Genomic DNA, 16411 nt, shown 5'->3' on the forward strand with positions numbered 1-16411 from the left:
TGAGTCTCCCCCAGATGCAAGCTCTGAGTGTAGAGTTTATTTTGAAGCTGATCCCAGGCAGCTCCAGCTGCCAGGGGTGTAAGCAAGGCAGGACATAAGACAGGCGCAGGAAGGAAGCAAAGTGTTACCAAGCCATTCATCGCTGTGGAAACTGGAACTTAGCTGGGCTGGGGAGCTCTTGGTGCGTAAGGTGTCATTCCAACCCATGGGTACTTCCAGCTCCTGTTAGCTCGTGGGATCCCGTTATACTCAGCAACCTGTGTCCAGTGACACACACTGGGAGCTTGACATGGTGGGAGTATTTACACCATGGAAACTGGCAAACACTAAAATCAGGACTCCCCTCCCTGTAGGTACCCTGTTGTTAAGTGTTCCTAGCACGCCACTGGGAACCCCTGGCCTACCCGTGCCCTGGCAGGGCAGCACTGGCTGCAGGAAAATGAAGAGGCTGTGGGAATGTGGGTGGCCATGTCTTCAGAGTCATCACTGTATCATCCCATCCATTTTCTCTTGTGCTTTTGGGGGTGCGACAGTGCAGTAAACGTGTCAGGCAGGTGGTCATTTTAATTATGATTTTCCACTTAGTTGCAAAGGATTTCTAAGTCAATCTGACTTTTAAACCGTCCCTTCCTGTATGGCAGAGCCACCTAGTACACTGGAAAGGACTGAGGATCTGCCTCAGAAAGCCTGAATTGGAAAGGTGAAAACAACCTCGATAGCCAACAACAGAGGATTAGTTAAATGAATAACCACATAGCCTTAAAAGGAAATGACCACTGAAACAGAGAAAATAGCAGTTATGAGATTTGCACCATTGGTGGCGACTGCTTAATTTTACCTTTACTATTACTATTATTTTCCAACGAATTTGTGCAATTACAACATGCACATGTTCTTCAAGGGCTGGATAGCAATACTTCAGTACTTTCCAGATGATGCTCTGAGATCCATCAGCTCTGTGGGCCTGGGTTTCCTCCTCTGTAAAATGGGGATCGAACAGTACCTGACTCAGAAGTGAAGCAAAGGAAATGAAAGTGTTTTTAAAAATATAAGATGCAATATGAATGCTACTTACTATTGTTTTGTCTTGAGGACAGTGATCTCGTTTCTACTGCGACAAGCAGGATATAGAGGCCCAGAGGAAGACAGCTGGATCCCCTAAGCATAGAGCATTCAAGCCAGCCCTTAGCCAAAATCTATCCAGGTCCACACCGTCTTGGAAAGAGCAGCCCTCAGGACTTTGCAAGGGAGGGAATGGGGGATACATTTCCAGAAATGAATGTCCTTGAGATTATTTCCCTTGGACAGCTTGTCTTTTCTGCAGGCATTTTTACACGATAACTGGAAATGCTGACTTCTCCAAGAACAAGCACCCCTGCCCACCCCTTTCCCCGCTGATGTGCCCCCAGAAGGGGTCTTTGCTGATGGCAACTTGCGGGGTAGAGACAGCTGAGATCCCACAGCAGAGCAGGGCTTTTCTCTGTTGATCCCCACATCTATGGAATGTGTCTTTCTTCCAGGGATCGATGAGCTGGAAGCCATGTGACCCTAGGGTGAGGCAGGGGAGGGAAGGGAAGCACTGCTTTTGAATAACTGGACACCCAATGGTGCCAAGCTCACTTCTCAGAATTAAAAATGGGATCCTGGGGAATCTCTGATGTTTTCCAGAAGGTTCATTCTGAAAGAAAGAGGAGGTCAAAAGTTCGTCACAAGCTCAGATGATGCGACCTTCAACCTGGGAGCCCACGGCAACGGAAAACAACTCACAACTTTGCTACATCGAAGTTGAACCAGATTGGTCTGGTGCAGTTGCAGCAGGAATCTCGATTCTAAACCCATACCCACTACAATTGGCTCAGGGCTATGCACATGACCAAGTTCAGATCAAAGAGAGGTCAGAACCTGGACTCTTGATAGGGATGTTGTGGAAGAAATAGCTCTTTCCTCTGGGACTGGACACTAGAATGTTGCTTCTCACTGCAAGCATCCTGGAATTCATACTTTGGACCTTTGTACATGTCAATAACATATGGAGGGGAAAATGTCCCTTGAATTTTGTGTTTTCAATAATTTCTAATCAGTCATTTGATGTTACATTGACTGTAAAGGCTGTCTTTCTTCTGACCTTTTCTCCTCACACCAGAAATGATGCTGTGCAATTTTCTTTTGGTTTCCATTTGTAGTCTGAGCAAGTTCTTCAAGCTCTTTCCTTCTTCAGTTGTCACAGGCTGCTTCCTAAGTTCAGCAGTCACAGCATAGGTGGCCTCCATCATCCCCACCCCTGGAGCCCACTGGACTACACATTGCCAGCTTTCCTTGTTCACAGAGCCCGGTGCCACTATCCCGGCCTCTTCATTTGTGCCGATGGCAGTGTCCTGAATGAGCTTAGCACTGACGTTCATCTATTTGTCCTTTAAGTCTGTTGTCTGTGCAAGGACCACACCATCTTTTATTACTTTGGGTCTGCCTGCCCCCACTTTGTTTAATAATTATCTTTCTTCTGTTTAGTCCCATAGCAACAGCTACAGAATCACATCTTGAAGCATTAGGACTCAGACAGGCACCAAATTTTAAGTCTTCGGTGTAAATCCAAGGTAGGTGAGGGCCAGGGAATGGATGTTGGCCTTGTCTGGTGAAGGACTGTGGGTGGTCGAAGCGTCTTGGGTGTTGGGGTGAGCGGCTGGGTGTTGGTCTGGCCTTGTCTGGTGAAGGACTGTGGGTGATCGAAGCGTCTTGGGTGTTGGGGTGAGCGGCTGGGTGTTGGTCTGGCCTTGTCTGGTGAAGGACTGTGGGTGGTCTAAGCGTCTTGGGTGTTGGGGTGAGCGGCTGGGTGTTGGTCTGGCCTTGTCTGGTGAAGGACTGTGGGTGATCGAAGCGTCTTGGGTGTTGGGGTGAGCGGCTGGGTGTTGGTCTGGCCTTGTCTGGTGAAGGACTGTGGGTGGTCGAAGCATCTTGGATATTCGGGTGAGCGGCTGGGTGTTGGTCTGGCCTTGTCTGGTGAAGGACTGTGGGTGGTCTAAGCGTCTTGGGTGTTGGGGTGAGCGGCTGGGTGTTGGTCTGGCCTTGTCTGGTGAAGGACTGTGGGTGGTCTAAGCGTCTTGGGTGATGGGGTGAGCGGCTGGGTGTTGGTCTGGCCAGGCAGGCTGTCAGTATGAACGAGGGGAAGAGGACAGGGCACCCACAACCATGAGTCCCTATTCTCTTGGTTCTAGATCCCTGCTCCTGGGTGCCTGGGTGAAGGATCCCCACCCATTTCACTGGCTTTCTTCATTATTCTATTTTTCAGAACTGTCTTAGTTATTGTCATGCATTTTGTTTCTCAGAACAGTTTTATACTCAGTTGTTAAAATCTGCCTTTCTCTCGCCCCCAGATCTCATTAGTATGGTGATTGGAATTATATTAAATTCATTTATTAATCTGGGAAGGGCTGGTATGTTTACAAGTCTCAATTCTCCCCATCCAGGAGTGTAGTCTGTCTCTGTATATTTAGGTCTTCTAGAATGTTCTTTTTTTAAGTAAAATCTTGTAATTTTCTTTCCTGTAGATTTTCAGAGTTATTCCATAATTTACTCCTATTTTATAGTTTAAAAATATTTTGTAGTTTTTTTTTTAAAACTATTACATCGCTTCTTGGCCTTTTGGATAAGATCAAGTGTAAAAAAATCACTTGTGATGAGACTATTTATATATTTAATTAAAATTTCCATTTGCATGTCTACTTTGCTTGCCTTTCAGAAAACAAGCTCTTGAATATCTTTGTAAATTCTATGTTTTGTTCTGTTTTCTAATTTCTTAAACTTTTATTTTATCTCTATTAATTCCCTCCTGCTGGGGTTTATTTTGTTCTTTTTTAAGTTCTTTTTAGTTCTAGCTTTGACTGCTTCCTTCATTTAGTTTAGTTATTTGTTTTTTAAATACGAAAACATTTCAATCTCTCATTTTTTTCCTCCAAGTGTAGACTTAGCCACATCTCATACATTTTTATGTGGATTGTTGTTGTTTATATTTTACTTTATAAATAATATAATTTTGATTTTGATTTCTTGTTTGACTGAAGCTATTTCACAAAGTAATTTTTAATTGCAGCAGGTTGGAGTATTTTGTTGGTTGCTTTTGTTACATTTAGTAATGTATAGTTTCTTCATTTAGACATTTATTAAAATTTTCCTTTGACCAAATGTATGTGATGGATTTTTGTAAACATCCATTGAATATTTGAAAAAAAAGTGTGTTTTCTGTTTTAGGGATATAGAATTTAATATATATCTATTTGTCATGCATTCAATAATTATTTATTGAATGCACATGAGTTGTAGAACACACAACAAATAAACTAGACAGACTGAGGCTTTCAGGGCTTCAGTTCTAGTGAGGGCGGTGGAGAGGTGGTTAAGTGAATGGTGACAAATACTAACCATAAATGTTGTGATAAGACAAGTGGAGTCCCCTGTAGAGCCCTTGAGGGACCCTGGAAGGGTTTCTTCAGGAAGGAATACTTAAGCTTAATGACATTTCAGATCAATTTGCTTTATATATTTTAGCACTATATTACTTACAGCATAAAGCTTCGTGACTATTATACCATCATTGTGAATACTAGATAGCTCTTGTATATGTAAATGTGAAGTAAACCTCTTTGTAATGTTTATATCTTGAATTCAATTGCTTAGTATTTCCAATCATTTTTTTCATGGCTGTTTCTTTGAGTTCTCCCCCACCAGCCCCAACACACTACACGTGCATGTATCTTTACATATCTTTTTTTCCAAATCTTGGTATATTCAGTCTTTGGTGGGCATGGTATTTGACTTTAAGAGTGTTTGTTGTAAGCAGTATATTAGCAGATGTTCTTTTGGGATTCAACTGAAATGACTTTAAATTTCCTTCATTCTCATTGCTGGAAAAATGAGGGCTTGAGCTGTTTTAGATGCATGTTTAAAGAAATAATTAATTTTATAATAGCCAATGCACCACCTGCCATATCCAGTTTAAAGCATTTTTACATACATACATTTTATCATTGAATTCTTAAAGCACTCCTCTGAGGCAGGGACTATTGTCACGCCCAATTCTGCAGGTGAAGAAACTGAGACACAGAAAAGCCAGGCAGCTCATCCTGGTCCCACAGCTTGGACCTGGCTCCAGAACACATGTGTGTAAATGCTCCCATATGCTCCTCTCTGTTCTTGTTTATTGGCCATGAAGCTGAGGCCAAATCACTCAGGAAGTAGGAGCAACAAGGTAGGGTGGCCAAGAGTCTCAGTTTTCCCAGGGGAGTCCTAGGTGAGGACTCAGTGCTGAAATGAGGTCACCTTGGAGCCAGGGCCTCTGCTCTCCACTGCCATTGGGCCTCCTACCTCCTCTGCTGCCTGTCAGCCCCTCAGAGTCCTGGCAAGACATCAGAGGTGTTGGGGGAGGACGTAATTGGAGGAAATGTCTGGAATTTGAGCGATGTGCTCTGAGTTATATCACAGGGAGGAACTGGTGAGTTCCTAGCTCCTAGGCTGAGGTCAGTGGGACAGGTGACATGGCAGGATTTGGTGTTTTCAAAGATCACCCTGGTTACAACTCCAAGAGTGATTTGAGAGGGATAGGAGTAGTCACGGGGAGCCCCTCCTAGGCTGAGGCTGGGGAGCAGGGAATGCACTCATCTCCACATCCCCAGGCCAGGGCATAGTTTCTGGCATATAGCAAGTGTCCAGCCAAGGTTTGTGGAGTGAGGGACACCTCACTGAGGCATGAAGCCCCCATCTTCCTGAGCAGCAGATCACGCAGAGCAAACGTGGCCTCACTGCAACCTGAGGCTCAGTCAAAATCCCTATACCGACTGCTCAAAGTGTGGTCCCCAGAGTGGCAGCAGTGGCCCCACCTGGGAGCTTGTTAGAAATGGAGATCTCCACTAGAGAAATGCAAATCAAAACCACAATGAGGTACCATCTCATGCCAGTCACCATGGTGATTATTAAAAAGTCAAGAAACAACAGATACTGGAGGTTGCGGAGAAATACCTTTTACACTGTTGGTGGGAAGGTAAATTAGCTCAACCACTGCAAAAGACAGTGTGGTGATGCCTCAAATTCTAGAATAGGAAATACCATTTGACCCAGCAATCCCATTTTTGGGTATATACCCAAAGGAATATAAATCTAATTTATAATTTATATTTGTATTTATAATATTAAATATATTTTTATTAAATATAAATATAAATTATAAAGATACACACACACGTATGTTTACTGAAGCACTATTCACAATAGCAAAGACATGGAATCAACCCAAATGATAGACCGGATAAAGAAAATGTGGTACGTATACACCATGGAATACTATGCAACCATAAAAAGGAACGAGATCATGTTCTTTGCAGGCATATGGATGAAGCTGGATGCCATTGTCCTCAGCAAACTAACACAGGAACAGAAAACCAAATACTGCATGTTCTCACTCATAAGTGGGAGCTGATCAATGAGAACACATGGACACAGCGAGGGGAACAACACACACTGGGGCCTGTTGGTGGGTAGGGTTTGGGGAGGGAGAACATTAGAAAAAATAGCTAATGCATGCGGGGCTTAATACCTAGGTGATGGGTAGATAGGTGCAGCAAACCACCATGGCACATGTTTACATATGTAGCAAACCTGCACATCCTGCACATGTACACTGAAACTTAAAATAAAAATAAAAACTAAAAAAAAAAAAAAAAAAGGAAAAAAGGAGAAAAAAAGGAAGAAAAAAGGGGGGGGGAAAGAATAAAAAACGGAAATCTGTAGGTGCCACCCAAACCCACTGGATCAGAAGCTCTGGAGTTGGGCCTCAGCCATCCGTGTTTTAACAAGCCCTCTGGGCTAGTCTGTGACGTGGATGCAAGGTCAAGTTTGAGAGCCCCCACTAGCAAGGAATGATGATCATTTGGATACCTCTGGCACTGGGATGCACGTTTCAAGGCCGTGTACAAAGAAACCATTTCTGAGCTGTCTGACAAATGGGCTCAGCCATCACCTCCTGCTTGGAGGCGATTTTGCCAGGAAGGGGCGTTGACTCCATGTCTTACCTCCCCTGCTCTCCTTGGGCCTGCTGAGCTCTGGCTTCCTCTCCATCCTCAATTCTAAAGAGAGGAGCCTGCTGTCCACGTACCCATGCTGGTTAGAGGGCCACCGTGTCCTTCTAACTTGCCCAGTACCATGTTGGCACAGCCTTGCCAGAACTTCAGCTCACCATCCCCACCCCCAGCTGCAAACCCTTCCCCAGGCCGACGCTCACCTGTTCACCTGAACAGGCTGCCCAGTGCCTCTTACTTCACCGAGTCTTCCTTTCACGGGAGAGGCAGACAGTGGCACTCGCCACAACTCCATTCCCTCCTGGTAGCTTAGCTGCGTGGGCGTCACTCCCTGATCCTGAAAGATCAATTTCCAGCAAATCCTGCTGTGATCCAGGTCACCAAGATGGCGACATTGCCTTTCTTTTGCCCAATCCTGAGGTCTCAGGGTGTTATGGAAAATGGCACTAAGCTTGACTCAGTTCACCTTTAGGCCTTTATTCAGCTCTTCTTGCATCCCCTGCAGAATGTGAGGTGCTTGGGAGAGGGTGGTTTATAAAAAGGCAGGAGTTGGTGTCCTCAGTTTGCTTCTAATGCAGTTGAGGTGTTTGTTTTCCAGGGCTACTGGGTGACTTAAACAACAGAATTTATTCTCGCACAGACCTGAAAGCTGGAAGTTAGAAATCAGGGTCAATTCCCTCTGAAATCTCAGAGGCAGAGTCTGCTCTGCACGTCTCTCCCAGTGGCTGATGGCCAATCTCTGCATCTTCACATGGCCTTCTTCTCTCTGTGTCTGTGTTTCAAATCTCCCTTTTCTTATAAGAACACACTAAATCCAAAGGACTTCTCCAAAGAGTTGGCCACATCTCCAAAAAGCCTATTTCCAAATCAGCGGTCATTCACAGCTGTAGGGGTTAGGACACGGATACGGCCTTTTGGGGGCTGCTTTTCACACTCCTGGGAGTTTGGGGCTGTTTTTTCACACTCCTGGGCTGCTTTTCACACTCTATGGAACAACGTTGGGACAGGCAAGGCTGGATGAGGCTGAAGCTGCCGTGCCCTGTTGAGAGAAGAGAGGACCATGGTTTCCCCGATAGCAGGAGCTCCCCCGACACCCCTAGTGTTGGAACGTTGTACCCATCGGCAGGGAGTCCCCCACTCCTCAGAGCTGGTGCTACCCCTGGGTGGGTATGTTCTGAGGATTCAGCGTCACGATCCCCAAACTCAGCGAATGATTAGAATCACAGGCAGATAAACTCGAACTCAAAGACTGCATCAGTCCCTCTGGTGCAGCCCAGGGCTTGATCTTTCTCTGAAGCTTCCCAGCCAGCTTTGAGACTTCCTCTTTAGCATAAAATACATGGTTCTATTAGATTAGAGTTGTCAGAGGTAAAACCCAGGATGCCAATTTAAGCTTCAATTTCAGATCAACACATTTTTTTTTTTTTTTAGTATAAGGATGTCCCAAATATTTAGTATAAGAATGGCACAAACTTATACTAAAAATATTTGTTTATCTGAAATTCAAATGTAACTGGCATATTGTAGGTTTTTTCTTTTCTTAAGTCAGATTTCTTGCATGTTTTCCAATGTGAGCAGTCATTGACATGTTGAGCATTTATTGAGCACTGACTGTGTTTCAAACCATGTTCTAGGCCCTGAGAAAACAGGTTCGTGGAACTTCTGCCCTCAAAGACCTTACATTCTTGTTGAGGGCAGGGAGCCCAGGAGAAAGCTGAAAAATCAGATAAATTGAAAAACGAGACAACTTCAGCTGGGCCATTACTACCCGAATCCAGCTTGGAATCTGTTCTCCCAGAAGAAGGAATCTGGATGTTGGAGAGGACACTGAGAATGTCTCCTCATGCTCATGATAATGAGCTTGTTTGCTTCTGGGGTTACTGGTTTAGTACCTGTATCCCCCACTAACATGTTATCTCATGGATACAGGAACTGTAGCTGGCCCCCACTATTGTATTTTCCAGAAAACAAAGAGCACTTTGAAGGATGAGTGGCAAATTTGAAGTCACAACCACAGATGCTACAGATACAGACACTGGTTGGTTTGCAATTGAGCTGCATCAGACATGGGCAGCTCTAAGTACGGGGGGAACTCCAGGTGAGAAGTAGTAGGGATTTTTAAAGAATGTAACAATGTCTAATGATTCACCGATCCAACATTGGGCTGGCTAGCTGGGAAGGAAATCAGAGTAATTAACTTTAGAGCTGGTTGCCTGCTGGTTGGAATTCCATGCTCTGGCCACAAGGGGACAGCACTTGAGAGACGATGTTCCCAGGCATCCATTGTTCCTTTCTCCAGGGGCTTTGCAGTCAGACTCTTTTATTTGGTTGGTGTTTCTTCTTCCATCCGAGAACAACCACGCACTACAATTCATGGAATTTAATCTCACAGCAGTTAAAGGCCAGATAAAGAGAGCTGGGATTCGGCTAGAAGTAGTCCAGGAAGGCTCCCTGGAGGAGGTGGATCTTGGTCTGGATGGGCCAGGGCCATTGGTATTACACCTCAGCAGTTCAATTGACCTGCATTACTTGAGTGCCTACTGTATGCCAGGTACTGCCCCTGGAGCAGTGGGCAAGACAGAGGCATTAGATGGGGCCCCTCATGGAGGACACGGTTTAGCTGGGGAGCAGAGGATGCGCACACAGCTATAATGTAAGACAGAAGTTGATGAAGGCAACAAAGAAAAGGTAACAAGTTCAGATTTATTCTCACTGATGGGACCTGAAGCAGCATTGCTGAGGAGGAGGCATTTGAGTTGGACTCTGAGGAAGAGGTAGTGTCGGTCAGGATGGTTTGAGGGGCCTCACCCCAAGTTTTCCCCACCTGAGCTGGGAGGTAATACCAAGAAAGCATTTACAATGTGGGGTGTATGTGTGACCCAGACACGGAGGGTAAGAAGGTGAACTTTAGTATTGGGCAGATGTGAGTTCAAGTCTCACCCTGGTCATTTCTAAGCTGTGCCATCTTGAAATGATGTAACCTTTTTGAGTTTAAGTTTTCTCATCTACCAGATGGTTATTGTACTTCTACTGACCTTATAGCTTGTTCTATAAGTTACATAAACAAAGAAAAAATTATTAATATCTTGAGACTGAAATTCCACATGGCTTATAACCTGAGAAGAGAGAAGAAAAGGCATTCAGTTATTCAACACATGCTTATAAAACACCTACTATGTGCTAGGCATTATGCCGGGCCCTGGGGTCATAACAGGCTCTGAAAAAAATAAATATTCTCACCCTCATGGAGCTAGTGTGGAGAGAAAGCAAACAAAATAAGGCAACTGGATAAAAAAAATAGTGAAATCATGTCTTTTGCAGAAACATGGATGGAACTGGAGTCCATTATCCAATGTGAAATGACTTGGAAGCAGAAAGTAAAAAACCACATGTTCTCACTTACAAATGGGAGCTAAGCGATGTGTGCACACAGACATACAGAGCAGAATAACCGACACTGGAGACTGGGGAGGGTGGATGAGTGGGGAAGGGGTGAGGGATGAAAAATTACCTGTGGGATACCTATTTGGGTATGGTACACGAAAAGCCCAGGCGTCACCACTGTGCGATATATCCATGTAACAATCGCACTTGTAGCCCCTAAATCTAGAAAAATAAAAAATAAATTAAAAGAACAGGAAAAAATAAGGTAACTTACAGCAGGCCGGTTGGCCGTAAGTTTTTTTTGAGAAAATAAATCAGGAAAGAGGGTAGGAAGTGACAACCTGGAGAGGAGGGGGTCGTTTTAAAATAATTTTCTTGGGAAGCTTCCAGAGGGCTGGCCTTGGGGGACAGTACGAAATAAATAAAACTTCAAATTTTTTTGATAACAACAGAGAACCATAGATTTAGACACGTTTGGTGAAAGTTGTAAAGTCCAGCAGTGATCCAACTTCCAAGGTCCAGGAGGAAAACAGGGAGAAAAGGAAAACTAACTTCAATGCAATTTTAAAAAAGGAAAAAAACCCAGTAAATAACAAATAAAATTAGATGGTAAATATTATTAAACAGGTGGCGATATAGTCTCTCAGATTTGACTTAAAAAGCAAAAGCCAACTCTAAACTGTTTACAAGACGCAGCCCAAATAACCTGACCCAGAAACGTTCATAATAAAGAAACGAGCTGGGGTAAGTGGGACAGCACGAGGGACGCCGAAAGCAGGGATGAAATACGACGATGAGATTAAGCAAAACTGAAGGCCACAGGCAGGAAACGGTAAGCCGAGGAATACTTTCTACTGACAAAATCTATAATCCACCAAGCAGACATAGCGGGCCCAAATCTTAATGTGCCAAGCGTTTCACTGGGTGCAAAGACTCTGATGCACGGTCTCGACAAAGCCCCAATCATAGCAATAGACTTTGACTTTCCCCTCTCATAATTGGATAGGTCACGTGGACAAATAAGCAGATAAGAAATGTGAGCGACACAATGAACAAGTTTGATTTATGAAATATCAATACAACTCTGTTCCAAAGAAACAGCCCCATTCTTCTGGGCACACGGAACATTTTTGATATTAGTCGTGTTCTTGGCTCACGAGTAGATTATTTACTGCCGCAAACAGAAACTCTGACTCAGGCAGCTTAAGTCATGGGGAAATGTAGAAACCCATGTCCAGGAGGTCAAGGAAGGGTGGGCACCAGGGTGGGCTACTGCAGGGGCCTTTGGCCTCTCTCTTAAGGCTGGCTGTGGAGAGGTGGAGCAACTGAGACAGGGCCTCCCTTGTTTTCTTCCACTGGAAGAAAAAAAGGAACTTCTCCAACCATGCAATAAAAATCCTTCTCTTTAGTCAGATTGGGTTACTGATATCAAATGCCCACTCTTGAATCAAGAAGAGTTGCCCAAGAGAATGCACAGATTGGTTTCACCTGGAACCCCTGGGCGAGACAGATCGAATCGTCATGATTGACCAAGATCACTCAAGTCCCTCCCGGGGAGCTGGGGCAGGCTCAGCTTCCCCGCGGGCTTCGTGGAGAGAGGGGATCTGGAGCAGCGTCAGGCGTGGGAGGAGAAGGAGGAAAGGGAGAAGGATGCTGAATAGGAACAACAGAGTCCATTACTCTGGCCAAGAGGAGAATGTTAACAAATTCTGGAAAGGATGTAACTTACAGGCCAAATTTTCTGCCAAGAATGCTGTGTGATATTTGTAAGAAAACTAGATTTTTAAATGGAAGCATATCTTCTATACTGTAAAGTGCACAGTGTTAAGTATACACCTCAGTGAAGTTTTACACGTGTACAGCCACCCAGAACACCTCCTGAAGCTTCCCATGCACTGCTTCGCAGCTAATGCCTCCTCGCGAGAGGCAACTACTGTACTATTCCGACTGCAGTCACTGTAGATTAGCTTTGTCTGTTCTTGAATCTTTCACAGATGGAATTATACGGACTGTAGTCTATTGTGTCAGCTTCCTTTACTTAATACAGTGTTGACGACATTCACATATGCTGTGTGTATATCGGTACCATTTGTTTATGGCTGCATAGTACTCCTTTGTATGAATTCACCACCGTCCTTTCTCTACTGAATTGATAATTTCACTGGGAAATTTTAAAGCATACTCTTCTAAATAATTTTTAAATCGAGGAGAAAATAGAAACTTAAATTTTATATCAATATTATTTATCAAGATATTGATATATTACAGCAACATCTTGGATGTAGCCAAAGCCATATTCAGAGGAAAATCTATATCCCAAAATGCTTTTATTGTTAAAACAAGAATGAGGGGATATGAATGACTAATAATTGAACTAAAGAGTATAGAAAACACTATAAATAACCAGAAAACAGCAAGTTGTGTTATTAGAAAGTAAAGTAGAAATTTATTAGGAAAAATAGTAAAGTTGATAAGTAAAATAAAGAGTTGATTATTTCAGAAGCCAAGCAGGATGGTGAGTGTCTGTAGCCCCAGCTACTCAGGAGACCGAAGCAGAAGGATAGCTTGTGCCCAGAAGTTCAAGGCCAGCCTAAACAACATGGTGAGACCCTGTCTCTAAACAAACACAAAAGAGTTGCTTATTTCAAAAGACAAATAAAATAGACAACCACCTCATAGGTTTGTACAATAAAAAGAGTAAAACAAATATTTGCATCATAAAATATGGGAAAAGATTTACCATCACAGGTATGCATAATAATTTTAAAATGACAAGAAAATATTTAAAAATCTAGGGAGATCATAGATGACTTTCTCTAATGTTATAAATATGCAAAATTGACTCAATAAGATTTTTAGAAATCCCTGAATAGATTAACAACCATAGAATAAATTTAAAAGTTTATCAAAGATCTATTTTTTTTTTAAAGTCCTTTAAATGAATTTGATTTTATATAGGTTCAAGGTAACCTCCAAACAAGACGTAATTCTGTTTAAACTTTATCAGACCATTGAAAAAGAGAAAATACTTAAAAATAATTTTATGAGGTTGTCAAACTCTGAACACTCAACTGTGATAAACTGGCTTGCAAACAGCCACATCGGGCAAGGGAGGGGCTGATGGGCCCTGAGCAGGTATCACTGCTTGGAAATATGGGCTCAAGCTGGTCAGACCTGACTTTTTAAAGGGGGGGCCAAGAATTGAATGTTTCGTATAATTTCTTAATTTTTCTATGCCAACAATGAACACCTTTTAAAACTTAACATAGATAACACCAAATTTGCTGATAGATTTGGTCATCATTTTGTAAGCTTTATTAAAATGGACTTGGCCCCATGATTGGAAATGAAGTGTCAAAGGAAAGAAGAACATCTTTTTGCAAGCTTCAGTTTCTCTGAAAAGAAAGTCTAATTCTGCGTGGTTCAATAGGGATATAATGTGTGCCACTATGTAATTTTACATTTTCTAATAGCCATGGCCAAAAATTAGAAACAGGTGAAATTAACTTTTAAAATTGATTTTGTCTATATCCAAAATATTATCATTTCAATACATAATAATTTAAAGATTATTGATAACATAGTTTATATTTTTTGTCTGATTGTCTTTGAAATCCAGTGTATATTGCAGTTATAGCACATTTCAATTTAGCCACTACATTTTCATCAGAAGTAGTTGATCAATATTTAGATTTTGTAAAGTTCAAATCTACAATTGAAAAAGTGGATTCCCATATTTATGTTGTTCCAGACATATTTAAAATTTGGAATTGTGCATAAAAAAGCCATTTTCCTTTAACATTCCCATGCACATTGCCAAAACTGGTTCATCTTGTTTTTTAGAAGAAGTGATTTGACTTTGAAACCAAAGCATATCAGTTTCCAAACTATCCAAGTTAAGTAAATTAACTAACTCTTGTGATAACTCGGTATTATTAACCTTGAATGCAAAGGGGACATCACATAAATGTGAAAAGCAACTCAAAATTTATCAATATTAATCAAGTGTTCTTCAAATTTTTCCGATAGGTTTTGCAGCAAATTTACATAATGCTGTCAATTACAATGAAAATCTACATATTGATTTGTGTTGGAAAAATGTGACTATCATTATTATTGATTTGCATTATGAAAGGTTCAAATTTCGGCATAAATTCATCTACCCATCTGACTAGGTCACTGATAAACTCTTTCATTCTTTGGGGCTTCAAATTTAGCTCTTTCATATGTGCGTGATAATAGTGAGAAAGCTTTCAACCAAACTGGCGGGGTTTTTTGTCTTTGATTGCATATTTGGCAAGTGTGCCTTTTGTTTCAAAGAAATCTTGAATTGAAGTCAACACCGCAGTAAATCTTTGTAAAACTCTTTCATGACTCAGCCAATGAGCAAAGAAAGAACACAACATCATTAAATTCGTTGTCTTCTACTTTCAGCCATAAAGTCATGATGATTCATAGCGCTTGCACATAAATACTAAATGATTTTAACCACTATATCCATGGCACTTGCTAGAGTCTGTTTCAGAAGACTGGACACAAATGTTTTTAATATGGATCATACTGTGGAATGAAGCATTAAGGGAAATATCAGGCTCTTGTTTCAATATTCTAGCAAATCTGGATTTTTGATCTAAGGTAGCTGATCTGTTGTGATAGAAACTAATTTTCTCATTTCTAGCTGAAATTCTTCTTTGACAGATGTAGAAGATACAAAATTATCTATGCCATGAGTTCAGCGTTTTAAGCCGTGAATGGACAACATTCCCTCTTAAATTTGAAAATCCTTTGAGATGAAATTTACTCAGTGTTAATTGGGCAGTGCAACTATCTGAGGCTAAAATAAAGTATTTGAAATTTTTCAAATAATCAATCAATTGATTTTTGATATTTTCAGAAAGATTTTGAGTCTATGGTCATTTGTTGGTTTAAGTGAAGATCTTATACTTTTCAAGAAAAATTTTTTCAGTCTGTTCTTTATACTGTAACAAAATTCTTATATTGAAATAATTTTTTTTTTAAAGTCTCCTAAAGTCTCCATTTAAAAATGTTTTTCCTCGGGCCGGGCACGGTGGCTCATGCCTGTAATCCCAGCACTTTGGAAGGCCGAGGCGGGCAGATCACGACGTCAGGATATCGAGACCATCCTGGCTAACACGGTGAAATCCCATCTCTTCTAAAAACTACAAAAAAATTAGCCGGGCGTGGTGGCGGCACCTGTAGTCACAGCTACTCGAGAGGCTGAGGCAGGAGAATGGCGTGAACCTGGGAGGCAGAGTTTGCAGTGTGCCGAGATCACACCACTGCACTCCAGTCTGGGCGACAGAGCGAGACTCTGTCTCAAAAAAAAAAAAGGCTTTTCCTCTTCTGAGCAAGCGTTCTAACTATTTCCTCGCTGGCCAAAGTTACAAAGTTAAAATTCATTACAAATTTTTTATTGGCCATTTCCTTCTGATTTTAGTTGACTTGTTTTGTTGATTCTTTCTGACTATTGAGAGAAAACATATTTTCAAATTCATTATGTATTTGATAAGAATGTCTGTGACTAGTGTTCACTTTATTATCTTTAATCCAGCAAATAAAAAGCTATTTGTTTTCTTCCTGCAGAAGCAAACTATAATTGCCACTCACCATGAAATTTGTGGTATATCTGATTTTCTTTATAGTTCTGCATCTCCATTTGATTCTTATCAGTACCATTTCTGTATTTTCAATCTCAAATTTTGTCCATACTTAATTTTTGAAACTAGAAAAACAGTTTATATCAAAGTCAAAATAATAAGAATTTCAATTTAATTACGTAGATATCACTGTAACTTGTACTTCTGCATAATATATTTAAATAAACATATTACAATGTTACATTTGTGCATAGAAAAATAATCATCCAACGGAACCAATCCATTGACACCAACTAGGTGGGTGACGTGTTTATGTGAGACGCTAGAAATGGTACACTTGCCCGA

At 41.7% G+C, this 16411-nt stretch overlaps 1 long non-coding RNA gene across 3 annotated transcripts in view; it reads left to right on the forward strand.

The window, feature by feature from the left end:
* LOC119618541 (uncharacterized) overlaps window positions 1-16411 on the forward strand; it is a 29573-nt gene that overhangs the window by 1034 nt on the left and 12128 nt on the right. For 2 of the 3 annotated variants that reach the window (XR_012089005.1, XR_012089006.1), the window contains exon 2: window positions 1669-2594. This is a non-coding gene — a long non-coding RNA (uncharacterized lncRNA). The remainder of the gene's footprint in view (window positions 1-1668; window positions 2595-16411) is intronic. The other variant, XR_005234886.2, reaches the window with a different exon arrangement.

Source organism: Chlorocebus sabaeus, chromosome 2, assembly GCF_047675955.1.
Source record: "Chlorocebus sabaeus isolate Y175 chromosome 2, mChlSab1.0.hap1, whole genome shotgun sequence".
NCBI classification, from domain to species: Eukaryota; Metazoa; Chordata; class Mammalia; order Primates; family Cercopithecidae; genus Chlorocebus; species Chlorocebus sabaeus.